We start from the raw sequence: 12,887 nt of genomic DNA, 5'->3' as shown, positions 1-12,887 counted from the left end.
CCAGAATATTTTAACATTATAACAATTCAAAAATAATTTAAAAAAGGTCCTTATATCATTTTAACAAGACAAATACCGGATTGAAATTGAATTGTCACTTTAATGCAAACAAGAAGGAGTAGTGAAAGCTCTGTTTAAAATGAAATTACAGAATTGTAGTGGTTCTATAGGTACTCAAATAGTTTGACCAAATATTAGCCCCAATTGCCCATGATGTACACAAATTAGATTCCCATTCCATTGCGATCTTAGATTTAACACAATTGTTGTGACACTTTAAGTAATATATTGGAAAAAGGAACATTATTATAAATTACATTGGCAGAATTAGGAATATCAGTATCAAATTTTGAAATGTCACCAATAACAGTTCTGAATTTAACATATTGATGAAAAGCAGTATTAGTAGTTCACAAATATTCTTGTAGTTGCTGAACAGAATGAAACTATTGTTATAAAACATCTGATGAAACCAAATAATTTGTTTATCTCTCCAAACCTTCCAGTACACAATTCCAAATAATACCAAACAGGCAAAGCTAAAAGTATTTTACCAAAACAATTTTAACACAAATTGGGTTAACAATTTTACATGTATTCTTAATTATGAGAGCAGAGCACATGTTGGGATTTTAGTTGTTAGAAAAATCTTTTTAAAGGGGAAAGGTAATAACCGCTTGCTCCAGATATACATTTAAAGGTCTGTCATCATCCGTCAATTATATGATCCAAAATCTAGACCTATGTAGACAAAAAAGGTGTGATAACATGTGAAATTAGGTAAAGGAATACATCCTGCTTCTTTAGGAATTTCCAAAGTTATAGGTAAATCCTCTTTTTCTTTAGGTTCCAAAGGAAATTTCAAAAAATAGAATATATTGATTTAAAGAAAGAACGTAGAATATATTTATAGGAAGCATAGTATATAAAATAATTGGAGCCATTATCATTTTAAGCATATCCATTCTCTTCCCACCAGGATACAAAAAGAAGCCCATACTTGGCTAGATTGGCAATTTTGTATCTAATAGAATCCACATATAGTTGAACTATATCATTTATATTACTTGTGAACCATAATCCCCAAGCATTTGATTTCTGAATGTGACCATTCAATATTAAAACCCTCACACACATTAGAGGTACAAAACGTATTTCTATGAATCTTTTCTGATTTGTCCAAATTCAATTTGTAATTAGAACACTTTGCTGAATATTCCACCTCTGTGAAGAAGTGAGGTAAAGTGGAATCTGGGTTGTTTGTATTACTGATAGTATCATTTGCATATGCAGAATATTTAGTCACAGTTTCATGAATGGATTAGACTCTAATGTATTGGTTTTGTTTGATAGGAGCCAGAAATCGTTCAAGGGAAAGAATGAACAACAATAGTGAACTGGACACTCCTGCCATATGTTTCTCTGTATATTAAAATAGGTAGACTGAAACATATTTATATAGAGAGCAGTTTGGGGATTATTGGTATATAATTTTGAAATCATAGTTTAGAAATTTGACCCAAAACCATGCCAGTGTAACACTTTAAAGATGAATTACCAACTAAGATGGTCAAATGCCTTTTCGGCATCTAATGTAACAGCAGCAAACGGAAACTGAAGTGTACAGGCTTGATTAATGACAAATTAACAAATATAAGCATTATCAGAATACATTGATTGTTTAAGAAAGCCATGCTAATTATTCATTATTAAACATTAAATAAAAGATTCCAATCTCATCATAACTTTAGGGTATACCTTGCCATCAATGTTAGTCAATGATAGAGGCCCTTTGCTCTTACGGCGTATTGCATCTCTGTCTGTTTTGGGGAGAAAACAAACCATAGCATCAAAAAAGGTACCTAAATACTAATTACCTTCTGTCTTGCTTCGCCTTTCAGATAATACAGAATCTCCCACACTGTGGCTCAACCCACGGCGAAGCATGGGACATGAAACACAACTAACACCTTTAGAAAAGGGTTTTATTTTACAAAATGCAAAAACTCTCTTTTTTAGAATAAGGCTTGTTTTTTTTTTTACACAACGCTCTCTAACAGAAAGGCTTTTTCAGATGCCAAATGCACAACATTAAAATACACAAATATATATATATGTGTTTATATTCATATGCAAGCAATAATAACACACTTGGTAAATGCTACAGTTCAATGCATGAATAAAACCATGACTAAACAAGAAGCAAATAATATGAGGTAACACTCAAGAAAATATAATATCCTGGACGTCCTGCAAGAGATCAGAAAGATATGTATATACACTAGATACATCTAATTATTACTTTGGATGTGCATCTCACTCAGTCACACATCACAACGAAAACACCTCAAATGATCAAAGCCACTGGCCACACATCACAATGGCAATAATCAAAGCTCAAACACCTCAAATGACCACAGCCATTGGAACCACGCAACACAATGGCACGAGTCAGAAACAAATCACCTCACCCGATCGTTCACTCAACATCCTTGCCAATTCTCGCTGGGGGGGCCCGTTCACAGCTGGCTTGGACTCAAGTTCCGTTTGTCTTAGAGCACTACGTCTACTCTGTGAGTAAGCACCCAAACTCAACTGTCAACAAACCCCAGCTTTAGAGTCTCAAAACTCACACTAGAAGGTTCGAGAAAACTTCCCCCTGCACCAAAGGAATCTTACCAGGACTGCATAGCTTCCAAGCAAGCATTCCATGGCAGGAAGGAGTTCCCACATCTCCACTCCAATCTCACATGTTCCAGCATTTATCTTGACGAAGCTCACGAAAGCCTTCCAGGGTACATTAAACAATCTCTCACAAAAACAATCCTTAAACGTGATTAACCCAAATAACTTGCAAGCGTGGCTGTGCACACAGATGAACCTCAAGCCAGGCAGAGTCAGAATTCAGGGTGACATGAGGCCATGTCAAAGCCAATAGTAAGAACTTCATAATTCTTCCAATGTACAACACAATGCACATTTGTGCACCACTGCTTATAGCATCACATACTTCCTCTCTCAATGTACAACATAGTGCACATTTGTGCACCATTGCATATAGCATCTCATACTTCATCTCTCAATGTACAACACAGTGCACATTTGTGCACCCCTGCTCACAACACTGCACTTCGAGACAAAAAATACATTCCACACCTCACTCTCTCTCATGCTTACAAATGCACATCCCACATGTTCATTCTTGGCAAGGCTGTTTTACTCCATGACAGCTCCCACTGAAACACAGCAAGATTAAAAGAAATAAACTTTGAAGAGAAGTAAGGCATATACAGGATGTCATGCATTCAGGCTATGATAAAATAACACACCAAAGTCGATTATAATAATGGTAGTCAAAGGTCATCACAGGGTGTCAGACCACAAGAGTGGCTCTAGCACTACACCTCCAGAAAACCAATTATAAAATAAGAGTTGATGTTGTAATAGTAAACGTCAACAAGAGAAATAGAATTCCTCTAAAGTAATATCATTTTCAAGAGAGGATCAATCCAATCCACATTTTGGTAATTATTTCTGGAAATTGTAGACAAATATTTAGTAATATTCTCTGGAGCTATTTCCCTCTCTATGGACTATATGAATTTGTAAAAGGAGCAGTCTTGTTATCACAAGCGCCATCAATTATAGAAGAAATTAATGTTTTTTTTTCCCTTATGCATGTTTAAATAGTTAACTACTAGTTGGTTTTTCGTGCCCCCTTGAGACAAGGCTAGCATTGTATATACTTTACTAGAAATGCTATTAGTCGTAACTATATTAAACTTCATTTAGGTTTTTATTAGTTCATCAAGAATTGTCTCTAAATTTGAGCTGAAATACTATTGTTCTAATGTCTTGATGTTGCCCAGGATCACATTTGTTTTGGAATGTGAAATGTTCCTATTATAAGGACATAATATATGTTAAAAAAATATATGTTAAAAAAATCTTGATTCTGCCTTATATGTATCCTAATTATTTTGAAAAGAAAGGTCTTCAGGAATAATAAAACAATATATATATATATATATATATATTGAAGATAATTTCATTTCTTGACTATGGAATCATTTACCAAAATAGGATTAAAGATATTTACTCTTTCATAATGGTATAATAGGAAAATCTGACCATAGCCAGGTGGTGTAAAAAAATCAATATAGAGCCTATCTTCAAAACCAATAAATCATTTGAAAAAGTGTTACTAGACAAAATATAATCAACTCTATTGTGAGAAGATTGTATGTGAAAAAAGAAAGAACGGTCTCTTTATTCCAAGTTAACCCTCCAGGAATCTCCTAAAGCTTTATCTACAATAATATTTTTGAAGGTTTTTGCATATTATAAGTGACATTTACAACTCCTATTAATGCAAGTCACAGATTTTAGTAAAGACTTCACCTGTAACAACATTAGGATTAGAAGTGGATTTTATTTTCCTCCTAATTTCCTTGCAGAAATAAAAGTCAAAATTGGTAGGGACATAAGCGCATATCAAAACTAGAGGAATGTTACCTATTACCACCTCTAAAAAGAGCCATTTTCCTTCTGAATCACAATCTTGTGATACTATCTGGACTTGGAGGGATTTACATAAAAAGGAATAAAATGCCATTCCTTTTACCAAAGGTAGGAGAATAGAAAACTGAACAAACTGATAAACAGGTTAACTTACCAGATTTTCACCTTTTGACTTCTGGGGTCCCCTGTTGAATCACTACTGAAAGTGAGGAGCTGACATAAGCAATTTATATGCTTTGAACCCCAAATCAATGGACAAAAACATAGAATACATAAACAAATACATAATGTATGTTTCGATTTGGTTAACAAGCAAAAATATACAGAATTTGAAATGTATGTTTCAAAGGGAATATTGAAGCTTCACATTTCTTTGTTTATTTGTAAAGATAACAAAATATTCTGTACTCCAGCATATCACTGTGTATTTCTTTTTCTTTGCTTCTAATGTATTCTTAGTTTTTTCTGTGCATGCCAGTGCTGCAATTGGTGCCACAAATCACCCACCGTAGATTCTAGTTGCTGTACTTGTGCTGCTTGTGCTGCTCCCACAAATCAAGCTAAAGATGCCAACTTCATTTTTTGCCCCAATTTCAAATTCCTTCAGTTTTACTTAGTATTTTACACTTCTTAAATTTCTTAAATTTTAATATTGCTTTTTATGTATACATATTTACTAATCTGCTAATATTATATAATTTTCTAAACAATGGGGGACCCATGCCCCCAGGGGTCTGCAGCCCCCAGGTTAAAACCACCAGTTTAACTTAATAGGTAAGTGTAAGGTAAGTGTGTGTTTCCTGAAGAAGAGTTATCTGGCTGAGTGGACAATGCTCTTTATGCTTAATAGGAGTATTATAGCCTTCACATTCCAGGTGATTATTCTAATCATAACAATCAGAATAAGTCAACAATGCTAGTCCACTGGGAAAGGACCATACACAAACAGAACATCTAAAAAAAAAAAGTTAGGAAAAATAGGAAGTTAAGAAAAGTAAAAAGGAAAGAATAAAAATACCTTAAACAATAGACAGTGAACCGTAAATATGTTAAGTCTGAAGCACATACCTATGAGGGAAACTCTGAAGTAGGGAATTTTTTTCATCATGATTAACAGGAAACACAGACATCAACTGATCAAGACTCAGGCAACACCAACCACAATGATAAAAACCAGGGGCGGTGGGCGACATTTCAAAGTGGTGGGGCGTAAAGTGATTTGCATACAGCACCATAGCAAGCGAGCGCAGCGAGCGAGCCCGAACACCAAAAGGGGGGTTTGGGGGGGGAAGAAATATTGTGCATTTTCAAGCAAATTTGAGAAAGCAGGAAGGTTAATAAAGCAATTGTGAAAGTGCAGTTATTACATTAATAGATGGCATAACATAGGTAGCTGCTTATTCAGTATAACCACAGAGCTTCATGCATTTCGTCCTATTACGCTCAGGTGCTGAATTCAGACTATAAGACTTTCATGAAAATCTCAGCTCTAAGAGTAGAAGAAGTTGCACAGCAGTTGGGAAACAGCTGTCACAAAGCATTAGGAAAATGAGAGGCAATTATTTGAAAGCAATGCATCAAGTAGTAACTTAAAGCAATGCATCCAGCAAAACAGTGCATGCAGTCAACCATACAAAAGTAAACTAAAGCAAGTGTGAACCTGTGAACCTTCACTTTGAAAGCAGGGTGCTAGTCAACAGGCCAGTCACATACATTTAAACTGAAGAAGAGTACACTTCAGCATGCAGGCACCAACATAAAAGCACCAAGCAAGTCAAACAGTTTAATGAAAGAAAAATGAAAGCAAGACATCCAGCAAACTAGACAATGACTCAAACAGTAAACTGAAGCAAGTGGACACTGAAAGGAATGTGCAGTCATAAGTCAGACATTCACATAAAAGCAACTTACCAAGACACCCAATCAATTACATGGGAAAAACTTGAGCCAATGCACCCAGAAAACCAGACCAGCACACCAAAGCATCCCACCCCTGATTGGATGGCAGCTGTGCTCTTAGGGTCACCCCTCAGTTTTTTGGCAGGGTTGAGCACCCCCCAGTTTTATGCCCTCTGCGTCTGAAGGGGAGACAGGCAAAAGGGGTCATAATGGGACATCTGGCACAGCCACTTTGTAATCGAGGTCACCCGCCCAGACTGAGTTACAGGCTGATCTTAAATCTTTAAACAACCACAAGGGTCTCCAGCTAGTTGGTTCTTGAGCCAAAAGAGTCCTCAGCTCACTGGGAGAAGTGTGGCTCACTGGTTAGAGCAGGCAGACCCTGAAGCAGAGGTCAGACCCGGGACCAGGGTTCAATTCCCGACGCGGCAGGGTCTTGAGCTCAAATGTCCACGGACTCGATAATTCTCGCTTCGGTGCCTGACCTAATCATGGGTTCACACTCTGCAACTCTGGGCATTAAGCTTGCTTAATCTACACAACGGCCCCCCGCGGCGGGATGCCTGGCTTTCACCTTGGGGATGCCCGTTAGGGGCTATCTCACAGGGAAAAGCCAGGACGGGTTCCCAAGGCAAGCGCCGAGATGCCTCCGGGTAGTCGAGCGCTATATAAGAACATACAAAAAAAAAAAAAAAAACTGGGAGTCTTTACATCGCGCCTGAGATGACATGACAATGTCCCTTAATCCGAAGCAACTGTGGGGACTGGTCCGGGTCTGGATCTGACTTGGTACGAGCAGGATACAAAAAGTAACGGGTAGGTGGTAACCCACTTCAAGTGAAGGAGCTGTAAGGAACCTAAGCGCACTGGTGTGGATACCACTAGCAGGGCAGCTCTGGCTTTCTCAGGGTGGGTGTCCGCTGTGTGATCAAACCAGCATGTGAAGCAGTCACCTCAAACAAACTAAAACCAATGCGCTCATCAAGACAAGGAGCTACATGAAATCAAATAGAAAACCACCATCAAGCCAGGTAGTCACCTAAAGGCAAATTGGAGTGACTGCACACTATGGGAAGTGCACTTCACCAGCCAGCCTATTACACTAAAGGAAAATAAAAGCAATGCTCCCAGTAAATAAGACAACATAAATTGAAAATGTTTCCCCGCAGGACCAACAGTCACAAAAAGTAAAGAAACAGAACGAAGTCAGAGGCACTCCAGGAATCCAGGAGAGTGGTCTGGTGGACTGTTCATGAAGGCTGAACCTGGTTCCCCAGAACGAAATTCGGTAGCTCTGGTGTAGTGCCACATCCACCAATGAACACCATACTATCCCACTGAGACACCCACACTGCCTTCAACTACAACCCAGTTGTGCCCTGCTAGATTATACCTGGATGCGACTCAATTCAAATTATGCACAAGAGTGATATGCTGCCTGGAAAAAAGTACCTTCCTGGAAAAAGCAAACCCTCATATGGATGCAAGATTAAGTAAAGCATATGAAATGTAAGTAGAACAACAGGGCTACCTTAACACTTTTATACTTATTATTCAGAAATCAAGAGTGTTTTTACTGAAACTTTAAGCACCACTACAGATCCCTGGGGGGACCAGTATCACGATGTATTGCATCTACAATGGCCTTTCAAGTCCCCTTAACAGAGGGGAGAAGCACCATCTCAAGGGGATCCACAACGGCTTCACATGCTCCATATCAAAGCAGAGCACAGGAGAACATTCTGGAGTATTCCAAAGCACTCCCATCTGCACTGAAGCTCTACATGCCTCTAAAGTAGACAAAGCAAAGAACCATCTCTGCAAATGTCCTGTACCATGCCTCCTACAGCAGTTAAACTTCACAGCAGATGAGGAACACATCCCAAATAAATTTGAGGGGGAGTGGGAGGAGTGAATCGACATGGAAGCGGGAAGGACTGAGGTCAACAGGGAAAAAAGAAGAGGGGAGTAAGAAGGGGAAGATGGCACATGAACAGAAAGGAGATAAAAAGTGAAGAGAAAAGAACACAAAAGGAAAGAAAAAAATAAGGAAACAAGTCTGTCTCCATGCCAGCTACAGGTGCGCCTGCATCTACAGCTGAGAAAGCCCCATACCAGGACCACTTACAATAGAAAATCAGAAAATTCTTCTTACTACTTTACTATGAACCTATCACATAGAGTCCAAGACCCCTAACATCAAACCTGCCCTACAAAGACAGAAAACTCAAAATCTCTTATGCAGCCCAAAGATATTATCATAGTGGCAGACAACACATTGCACCCATCATGTGAAAGACAAATCACCCATGAAAGTTGCTAAGCAGCAAAGGAACAAACACTGTAGTATTGTAGGAACTGGTCTCTGGAAAACAAATCACACAAGGGATGACAGGGACAACACGATGCACCAAATCATGGTAATTAGCCAAAACAAGTCAATTCTCCAGCACTACTTTACAAACACATGTTTAGCGCCACTAAATCATGCAGCTTCCACCAGCATACCTTTACAAAACAGATGGACAACAGAAACACTCATGGCCTATCTGCATCGGTCTACTTCACATGACACACCCACATACTCTCTAACTATTTCTCTCGCCCTGAGCAACCGGAAACAGACGTTCCTAGTCCAATTACATGGTACCACTTCTCACTACGCACGCTTCCCCCAAAAATAAATTAATGCAACAGCTGACATAACACCCTGAAAGAGGACCAGCATCAATGAACACAAGGATAGATGCTCATTGGTCATTGTTAATGTGCCTGTGCTTATGGTATTAACCTTTATTATTATATCTCAGACCTGTATTGCCTTATCTACCTAGTAGAGTGGGTTTCGAAATGGACTGACAAGGCTTTGCCCACGCAAATACAGCTGCTGGGGTCTAGATAGAGGCTGCCCCCTGACATCTGGAGAAGAAACGATGAGCTGTTTGCTTCTCTTCTGCATTGGTTTTAACTCATGAAGACTCAAGGAGGACATTTTGGGAAATAGGTGGCAGAGTAGCCGGTCATCTCGATTCCGATGTAAATGGGAGTTTGCTGCCCAATGAAGAGTCCATGCTTTGCCTTTGCGCCATTACCATACTGACCTTGATCGGGTTTTTTCACGTAATATCGCCTGGTTAACAGTCGTGGCTCGCGGGAGGGGGGGGGGGTGTCTCGCAGGGTTGGGGGGAGCTTTAGACTTTATCCCAGAAATATTCCAAGTCATAACCTTAAATATAGGGATATAGGGGCACAAACTTTCAGGTATGGCTGCTGTGCCTGCTTGGGGGAGCTGATGCCTAAGACCAGTGGGTCCAGGGATAGTGACGTCAGTCAGTAATTCTCATCCAACCTCCCAGTGGTGCAAACCGGTTGTGTAGTAAGAAATCGAGTCCTGGCGCTTTCCTCTGTTCCCTCTGCTCCTTACTGTGGGTCTTATATTAGTCCAACCTCAGCGTGCTAAACTTGATGGGTTCAGAGGATAAAAACACTGTAGGGGAACACTCCTAACACTTTTTCCCTTCTCCTGCAATAGGAGACTGCTCTGTGAAAATGCATTATTAAATCTTGGGTGCCTAAAATTAACCACAATGCAGTCCAACTCTATGTTTTTCTCCACTGTCCATCCCACCCACCGCACTCTTCTAGCCATTAGAATGTGGGGAGACAAAACATGCCTGTTTCTCAAGGTATTATCACACCAGTGCTTTACTTTATTTATGAGATCTAGCGTAGTTTCCCTTGCACCCTGCATAATGGGAGGTACCCCCAATAGGATGCTAAAAAGGGGGGCAGAATCAGGTGGCAAATGTAATGCTGTTGTGTCACCGCTGATGAAATTCCATTGGGGAAACTAAATTAGAAACAATGACCCTCGGCTGCCCGGGTACTTGTGGGATGTCCTCCTGCCAGATGGTGTGTTTTGCCAGTGAAGGGCTGGCTTGTGGGTAAGTCTTACTCAAGGCCCTTGGGGGACCTTCATACCCTTGTTCCCCTCAGTCACAATCTGAATCGAGCATACCAGTGCAACCCCGTGTCAATATTGTCAACACTCGGGGGCCCCCCTGGCTGCCCTGACCCTGAGAAAGGGAAACTTCTTCCATAGCACCGGTGGAGCCATTCTTGCGCTGTATATGTTGGCCTATTAGAGCATCAATCCTATTGAGGCAAAACAAGATGGGTGCAAATGAGCTAGTGTGGACGTGGGTGAAGGGACGACCGTGACACCAACTGTAGGGTTTAAGGATGGTTTTATTTTTAAAGCTCTTAAGGGTTTGGTGACAAACGTCTTTCGTGTCCTGAAGGTTAGTCTCTCCCGCGCGAAGGTACTGGGGTCCGTGGCGCTGCTCGTCTAGGGTTCCTTCCCAGGAAGATGGTTCTTCACTTCGGGCACCAGGGGTCTCGCCACATGAAATAAAGAAGACCAACAAGGCGGAAGGCCGTTAGGACACAATCCTCCAATGGGTTTGCACCAGGGGGCCCAGGGAGTGATAGGTATACACCCAGTGTATCTAAATATCAATTGCCGTGCTCAGTGTGGGAGGTGTTGGGAAGGAAGGTAAAGGAGGGTAGGGGAAAGGAAAGGAAGGACTAAAGGGATAGGTGCAGCGGCAGCGGAACACACAGTGGCGCTCTAAGCACTAGCGTTACGCTTGCCTATCCAAGCCGCCAAACGCCGCCGTACCTGTGTCAGCCACACTCCTCCCTCGGGAGTGTGGCACGGCGGTCCGCAGGGTCGTTGGCCTCCTGGCTCGCCTCGTGGCTCGGCTTCACCTTCGGCTCCTCTGTAGTCTCCTGCTTCGGTACTTCGAGTCCCGTCTTCTGTTGAATTCCGATTCTCCATCTCCGCCGGTTCCGCCTCCTTCCTTGCGGTGTCTCCACACCCGGCATACAAGACTTCCTCTGTTTTAACCAATGCGGTCTCAGCGACATCACGGAGGGCCGGGGCTTCCCCCGCGTATGTTGACACCCACTTAAAGGGCCCGTCTTCCTCGAACTCGCTGTCAGTCTCGTTTCCGTGCTCCCACTCGGGATTCTGTGGAGAAGCCGGAAACGATAAATCAGTATGGGTCGGGCTCCACCATTCCCGACGGGTAGGGACGCCGATTTTACATTCCTCCCCCCCCTGGATTCTCCCGATCGGGGAGAATAGGCATCCTGGAGAGGAAATCGGCATTCCCATTGTCTACCCCCTTCCGATGCACAACTTTGAAGGCAAACGGTTGCAGGAAGAGAAACCAACGCAAAATCCTAGCATTCTGGGATCGATTTCTTTGCATCCACTGAAGGGGTGCGTGGTCTGAGTATAGGATGAAAGCTTTACCTTCTAGGTAGTACCTCAGCTTGTCAATAGCCCACCGGATGGCGAGGCACTCTTTTTCCACCGTGGGGTATTTCTGTTCCCTGGGGTGGAGCTTTCTGCTGACATAGAGTACGGGATGTTCCACTCCGTCATCCCCCTCCTGTGACAGCACAGCCCATTGCCGGTGTCAGAGGCATCAGTGGCCAGGGAAAAGGGTTTCTCAAAGTTTGGTGGTATGAGGACCGGGCTTGTGGTGAGGGCTGTCTTTAGAGTCTGGAAGGCATTGAGGGCTCCTTCTGATGGAGGATTCGGCAGAGCGTTCTTTACGTGTTTCTGCAGAAGGTCTGTCAGGGGACTTGAAAGGTCTGCAAAGTTCTTGATGAATCTCCTATAGTACCCTATAAGACCTAGGAATGCACGTAATTCCCTTTTTGTGGCTGGAAAAGGAGTACTGGTTATAGCTTTGATCTTTTCCTCCTGAGGGGCTATGACTCCCTCGCCTAGCATGAATCCCAGGTATTTCACTTTTGGAAATGCGGCCCTTGATTTCTTTGCATTCACATGGAGTCCGGCTGCCTGTAATGCGGTTAAGACATTGGATACGTGTACTAGATGTTCTTTCCAGGATGAATTAAAGATGACTATATCATCCAGATACACCGAACTGTCTGAGGTGTGGTTGGCCAGTACCCTGTTCATTAACCGCTGAAAGGTAGCGGGGGCTCCATGGAGTCCAAATGGTAAGACAGTAAATTCAAAGAGCCCATCTTCAGTAGCAAAGGCTGTTTTGTGGCGATCCTCCTCCCTGAGAGGCACCTGCCAATACCCCTTGGTCAGGTCAAGGGTGGTAATGTAGCGGGCATCCCCTATCCGCTCTATAAGTTCATCCACCTGGGGTATTGGAAATGCGTCAAATGACGACACAGCATTAAGGGCTCTAAAGTCCATGCAAAAACGGGTAGATCCGTCGGGTTTAGGGACCATGACTATGGGAGAGGACCAATTGCTCTTAGATGATCTTATCACCCCGAGACGAAGCATGTCCTGCAACACTTTCTTTACATCCGCCCTTTTTGCAGCTGGGATGCGATAAGGTCTTTGTTTTACTATCTGCCCTTCTTTTGTGTGTATTTGATGCTCTGCCAAATGGGTACACCCAGGGGTGTCT

General features: G+C 41.9%; 1 protein-coding gene across 1 annotated transcript in view; it reads left to right on the top strand.

The window, feature by feature from the left end:
- The window catches only part of LCT (lactase), a 228,942-nt gene that overhangs the window by 180,885 nt on the left and 35,170 nt on the right, over positions 1 to 12,887 (top strand). The window lies entirely within an intron of this gene.

Source organism: Lissotriton vulgaris, chromosome 2_1, assembly GCF_964263255.1.
Source record: "Lissotriton vulgaris chromosome 2_1, aLisVul1.2, whole genome shotgun sequence".
In the NCBI taxonomy this organism is placed as follows: domain Eukaryota; kingdom Metazoa; phylum Chordata; class Amphibia; order Caudata; family Salamandridae; genus Lissotriton; species Lissotriton vulgaris.
The sequence above is the reverse complement of the archived record's forward strand: the minus strand, read 5'-3'. Positions and strand labels throughout refer to the sequence as shown.